This window comes from Zingiber officinale, chromosome 6A (assembly GCF_018446385.1).
Source record: "Zingiber officinale cultivar Zhangliang chromosome 6A, Zo_v1.1, whole genome shotgun sequence".
Taxonomy (NCBI): domain Eukaryota; kingdom Viridiplantae; phylum Streptophyta; class Magnoliopsida; order Zingiberales; family Zingiberaceae; genus Zingiber; species Zingiber officinale.
In genome coordinates, this window is record NC_055997.1 from 130,026,080 (window position 1) to 130,033,205 (window position 7,126).

Genomic DNA, 7,126 nt, shown 5'->3' on the forward strand with positions numbered 1-7,126 from the left:
AACGGAGCACCGACAGTGATGAAACTAGCGATGTGCTCAACAATAATAGAGCAAACTATCGCGCAGCATACAATCATGCGAATGATGCATGACCCTAAGCATGGCAATATCCTGAACCAATCCACATATATATGTACCCTAGCATCAATAAGTCATATAAAAAAAATCTAAGGTACACAAGTCAGGTATGATATAAATAAAAACCTAGGTTCTGAACATAATAAGGCATAGTATGTCACTACCTCTATGAGCATATATATAATCATGTGGGTACTAACATAAAATGCATAATAGGTGAGCAAACAAGCATGTAACAGATCAGGTAGTGACCAACCGAAAGAAGGACGAACATAATTATTACTAAAGGCTATAACCTACTAAACATATCAACATGACTTAATCAAAGATAAGTCAAGGTACCCGCCTCCAATAGGAAGCTCCAATCCGAAATAGATCTCTCGTCGAGACACCGTCTCGAATCAAAGTCCTGTAACCACATAATGTATTTAGTTAATTACAAGCTAAATAAAATCCCTAATCTGATTAGGGTGACTGCAATCAACCACGATGATTGAGTTTCCCCCAAACTAACATTAATCCTAGGTATATTCATGAATCATCAATTAATTAATTCTATCATCTACTAAGCAAATCCAAGCATCCATATAGATTCACAACCCCACTTACCCTAAACTAGAGGCATCTTTGTAGACTCTCGGCCGGAGGAGTTGCCGTCAGAAGTTCTGGCCGGTATCAATTGAAGCTACTGCCTTCTAGGCCGAGAACCCCTAAATCAGCATCTGCTATTTAGAATTCAACGAGACTATAGTACTATAGATTGGATTTTGTAATCCATATAAAGATCGATTGAGTACCAAGGCCGAAAATCACACGGAAATGGAACTGCTCACCTTGCTAGCTATTTTCTCTCTGTCGAAGTAAGTTGCTGCCAGAGTCTTGTGGTCGATGGAGGCAACAAAGTCAGCCTGTTTGAGGTTGTCGGCAGCAACGGCTGTGGAACCCCGAGAGAGAAAGAAAATGTTGGCGGAGGTTGGCAGTGGGCATTGGGGCAGAGGGTAGAGAAACTTGGGTTGGTTGCGCGGGAGAGAAGGGAGGGTTGGTGAATCCAACTAGGGCAGGGGGAAGAGCTCAAACCCCCGGTGGCCGACGATCGGTTAGCGCCGAGGTATGCTTTGGGTGGTGGCGCGAAGAAGCGAAGAAGAAACCGGCGGTTGGCGACCGGTGTTGGCCGTAGCAACCGGGGCGGTGCGAGGGAAAGGGAAAGTTGGCGCTGCTCGGCCGGAAGAGAGGAAGAGACGCGGAAGCAGAAGCTTGGCCGGCGTCGATCGGAGAGGAAGGGGAAGGAAGAACCGTCGCGTGCGGCACCGGTTATGAAAGGGAGGAGACGACGTCGCATGGGTTAGGGCACGGGAATAAGAGGAAAAGAAAAGGAATAAAAGAAAAAGAGAAATAAAACTTTTCCTCATTAAAATGGGGTAGCTTAAACAGGCTTTCCCGGGTCCCGTTTTTATCCTTGTAAATTCATTCATACGGTCTCCGAAAAATTCCAGAAAAATTTCTAAAAATTCTGGAAAATTCCCTTATCATTATTCGTCATTTTTTCGGTATTTTACAACGTGAGTCTGAAATCTCATCGAGAGGTCATTGGTCATGAGAGCATGCTCACTTATAACTCGTGCTGGGGCGAGAGTCTGGAATCCCTACCAAGAGATCATTGGTCGTGGGTGAGAGGAATAAGGGTGAGGTGCAGCAACAGAGATGATGAGCATGGGTGAGAGGAGTGGTGATGGCAAGAGCAAGTTAGGGAGGAGAAAGAATTGGTGCTCTTGAGGAGGAACAACGGCGACGACGAGAATTAGGGATTGCGCGAGAGAAAGAATCGACGCTCTTGAGGAGGAATAGTGCTCGGGCAAAAATAATGACGAGGCTACGGAAAAAATAAACACTAACTCGTATAACTATATAGGTTATATAATGACATTATTAAAATTTGTCACCATAAATAATTTAAAATTATATTTTAATATTTAAAATATTCTCTTTTGTTATATGTCATTAAAAATTATTTATAATGACATTTAAAATTAAATATCATAAAAAAGTGTCATAATAGATATTTCTAGTAGTGAATTGTATGTCATCCATATATAAACTAGGATGTATTTATGGATTAATTGATAAATTAAATTAAAGAAAAAATACGAGAAATCATGAAATTGTATAAGAGAAGTTTAAGAAAAATTGTGATAAGAGATTAACGATATTAAATACAGAAAATTATGACTTTGATTATCCGTTGTTCTTTGGACTTTTATGAGATGTATCATTTTTATATCATGCACTTATTTGTCATACCCACTTTGTATTTTTGTGTTCACTTTTAGAGTAGATCTCCAAATTAATTGATGAGGCATGTGTATACTATCTTGTCCGAAAACTGAATCAATGGACGCTGGGCACATGGTGCTCTCCGGTTGCTGACGCGGGTCTTCGACTGGTTGCACGAACCTTCAGCGAACCTGCACAGAAGTCGGGCCGGGAAGGGGTTCCCGACGGCGACCCTCCGATGCTCAAGTCAGGCAAGCTAGTAGTGAAAAAAGTGACTCCAAAGGTGTTGAACGCGTCCCTCCGGCGAAGGATGAGGGCCTTTATATAGGGCAGCGGAGAAGCGAGTGTACACATATCGAGGTGTACACGTGTCCATGGCCCATACCCCAGTAAGGGCTTGTCAGACAAGCTTACCTGACCCCATACTGCTATAATTTGAGCACGTCTCTGATGGGACAACAGATCTTTCTGTCATAGGATTTTGAGTATGGCCTGAACACAACACATGCCCGCTGTCAGAAAAAGATGTCCCTTGTCCTTTTGCCTTAACTCCTTGGAGGGCGTCCGACCGGCCAGTTAACGCTTCATCCGACCGGACATATACGGTGGTTTACTTAGGGAGATTTTCAATCACGTGCTTTGTGGAGACTATTAGCAGTATGTTACCTTATGTCTTTGGTCGAGCGTGCAGTCCGCTAGACCCTGCGATCTTGTCCACTGAGCGCCGGAACCCTGACTCTCGAAAGGGGGCCTTTAACCATCAACTAGACACCAGCCGGCCGCCCGGCCGATCGGCCCACCCCTCTCCGGCCGGCTACCTGCCACTTTGACTTCCACGTGGCGTTGACTCCACCGGACGGGGGTCCCCTGTTCTTACAACCGGATCACTTGCCTCCCCTTCAAGTCTAGTCGAAGGAGGCGATTAGTCCGACTGACTGGACTATTAGCCTAGCCGAGCGGCGTCTTCAGGTACACCTAATCTGCACGGCTTTCCACAGGGATGGCCTTAAGGTTAGTCAACAACAACCTTCCTCGGATCTCCTCGTATCCCGTGCCAATCTTCGACATTAAGGCTGAGCATGCGCTCATTAAATGCATCGAATGACCGAACGCCACGTGGCGCACCGTCGTCATCGTACGGCGGCGGCGGTGTGGTGCTTTGATGGGATCGAGGCGGTTCGAAATGGACGGTGTGATGTGCACCTTGATTCCCGTGACCTGGATCCAACGGCGGAGGCCGCCCGGCCTCCGCCCTATAAAACCCTCGTTTTCTCCTCCATCGCTTCACTTCTTCTCTCGCGTGCCCCGGTTATCCCTCGCGCTCTAGAGCTTCGACGATTGCGTTCTCCTGTTTCCGGCGATCCCCGGTGTCTCCCTTCGATCTTCCTTCTTTTTTGTAAGCTTCTCCTCCTTCCTTTCTTGTTTCTGGTGCTTTCTTTACATTTCTTTCTCCCGTTTTTGCTCCCGGGTACTGTTCCGGTGCTCTCTTCTTGTTTTTATCTGTCATCTTTCCTGGTTTCATTCGCTCGGCCAATGGCTAGTTCTTCTCACCCTGAAGACCAGTCGCTCGACCCATGGTACACCACCATGCAATCCCGATTCGACCAGCGTGATTTTGATATTCTGACAGACAATTTCGAAATCCCCGAAGATTTTGAACTTCTTTTAGCCGGTCCTTCCGCTCGGCCGCACAGGCCACCGCGCGGAGCTTTCTGTGTCTTCCGCGACCAGTTTACCGCCGGTCTACGTTTCCCTGTACATCCTTTCATTATAGATATTTGTAATTTTTTCGGTGTGCCGCTCGACAGTCTGGTACCCAACACCTTTCGTCTCCTCTGCGGTGTTGTTGTTCTGTTCAAGATTCACAACATCCCCCTCCGACCGGAGGTCTTCTTTTATTTCTATTACCCCAAGCAAGCCGAGCCGGGTACCTTCATGTTCCAAGCTCGGCCCGGATTAGTCTTCTTCAACAAACTACCTACTTCCAATAAACATTGGAAGGATTATTTTTTCTACATCCGTATACCCGATCAGACCAACTTCCCGACCAAGTGGCAGGTCAACTTGCCCCCCACTCCCGAGCTGAAGAAATTCAAGACCCGACCGGACTACCTCCATGCTGCAAATATGCTAGCCGGTCTGCGACTTGACATCAATAAGCTTCTTCACGAAGGAGTGATGTACATCTTCGGCCTGAGTCCCATACGGACTCCTCTTCCGACCGGCTTCGGTAAGCATTTTACTTGGTCATTTGCTATGATTGCTAACTGATTTCTTTTCTTTCCTTTGCAGTGGACATCATCATGGATTCGGTGATGGCCGGCGTTTTGAAGAGAAAGGCGGCAGCGCTAGAAGCCGCGGCGACCAAAGAAATGGAAGCGCTGGGTATCCAGCCGGTCGGATCCCATGAAGGAGAGAGCGGGACTCAGGCTGAGTCGGCCGCTCAAGCTTCTCAACAAAACGTGGCCAGCGGAGCCACCCCCCCGGAGAACCAACTGTCCCTGAGGAAGGTTCCGCTCGGGAGGAGGAGCAACCTCTACAAAAGAGGCGCCGAGTGGAGACTCCCCTGCGCTCGGCTACATCAGCGGTCCAACCATCCGAGCGGGCCACTGCAACCGCTCGAGGCAAGGCGCCAGAGGTCGAAGCCATTTCGTCCGACCGGACGCCTTCTGAATGGGACGAGCCGGCTGCTCCAATTGAGGCTACTCCGGTTAGCACCCTTCCGCCTGCTCGTCACTCAGTCAAACGCTCCACCATTCATTCTCAGTTCTCTGCGCCGGCTTCTAATCCCCTTCCAACTGCCGGTCGGACGACCCCCGGTCGCGGCCGCACCGTACGAGTTACTCTTCATCTACCGACTGAAGAGCTACTACCAGAGGCCGACCGACCCACCGCGCCTGAGCACACCATTACTTTGAAAGGGCCTCTAGCCGAGATGTGGGCGGACGCTCGGGCGCGCATCGCGATGATTCCCCTCCGCAATTTGGCCAATAGCCACATGCAGGAGGCTACGGGGGTAAGTTCATTTTTTCCATAGTTTTTCATGCATTTTTTTCCGATCGGCCCTTAACAATTTCTCCTTTTGCATCAGAGATGGGTGGAGGAGATTGTCGTCTCCAACCACCTAGCCATGGTGGATGAGGAGTTAAGGCAACTGAAGGCGGCGTGTGGTCCGTCCGGCTCTCAAGGCCCATCTTACTCCGAGCTGCAGAAGGAGCTTAAGAAGGCTCAAGATATGCTGGCGGCCGAGCAGAAGAAAACAGCCGACCAGGCTCATCATCTGGCCGAGCTCGAGTGGCAAGTCAAGTCGCTTGACCAAAAATTTACCCTGGCCACCACTCGGAAGAATACGGCCATTTCTGACTTGGAGAAAAAGAACGTGCATGGAGGCTCGGGGTCTGGAGCTGAAGGTCAAGGAGTTGATGGAGCAACTTGACCAAGAGAGAGCGAGCCGCTCGGCCGATGCAACCAAGCATAAGGACGAGCTGACCACTTTGCAGGAATCCCTCGCTGCAGCTCAATCGGCCTTCAAAGAGTACCAAGAGGCTGAGCCGAGTCGGGTTGCATCTTTAAGACAGGGCTACATCCGCTCGCCCGAATTCTCGGAAAAAATCTGCGAGCGGATGTACACCACCTTCGATTTGGCTATGACCGCCACCCTGACATATCTGAAGTCTAAGGGCCTTCTTCCGGAGTCCACTACTATTCCGGCCGGCGATCAGGTGGCGCTTCTGGATAACATCCCCAAGACCCTTTATGATTATATTGAGTAGTTTCTGTAATTCGGCCACTCGACTGGATATGATCCTTTTTGTAATTAGGCCGCTCGGCCTAAAGTTTTAACTTTAATGCAATGTTTTCCTTGTATTTGCTGTCTTTTTACATAACCAAAATGCGTGTTTATCCGCTCGCCCATTATTACTTCTCGTGCTCCCAAAAGGGATTCTCCCAAAGTAATCATCGTGATCTCCCCGCTCGACAAAATATACCATGTCCCTCTTTGATAGTAGAAATCATTTACAAAATGCCAAGTACCTTTGGATACTGGGCCACTCGGAGCGTAGAGACGGTCGAACGGTATCGAAATCGCATGCCTCGGTACACTTGCCGTCCTTTTTATTACTCTATTCCGCTCGGAGGGTTTATAGACGCTGGCTCGTCTCTCGATATTTAACGTCGGAGCTCGACGGTCTTCCGCTCGGAGGGTTTATAGACGCCAGCTCGTCTCTCGATTTTTAACGTCAGAGCTCGACGGTCTTCCGCTCGGAGGGTTTATAGACGCCAGCTCGTCTCTTGATATTTAACGTCGGAGCTCGACGGTCTTCCGCTCGGAGGGTTTATAGACGCCGGCTCGTCTCTCGATATTTAATGTCGGAGCTCGACGGTCTTCCGCTCGGAGGGTTTATAGACGCCGGCTCGTCTCTCGATATTTAACGTCGGAGCTCGACGGTCTTCCGCCCGAAGGGTGTATAGACGCTCGTCTCTCGATATTTAACGCCGGAGCTCGGACGGTCTTCCGCCGGAGGGTTTATAGACGCCTGCCTCGATATTTAACGTCGGAGCTCGATGGTCTTCCGCCGGAGGGTTTATAGACGCCGGCTGCTCTCGATATTTAACGTGAGCTCGACGGTCTTCCGCTGAGGGTTTATAGACGGCTCCTCTCGATATTTAACGTCGCAGCTCGACGGTCTTCGCTCGGAGGGTTTATAGACGCCTGCCTCGATATTTAACGTCGGAGCTCAACGGTCTTCCGCTCGGAGGGTTTATAGACGCCGGC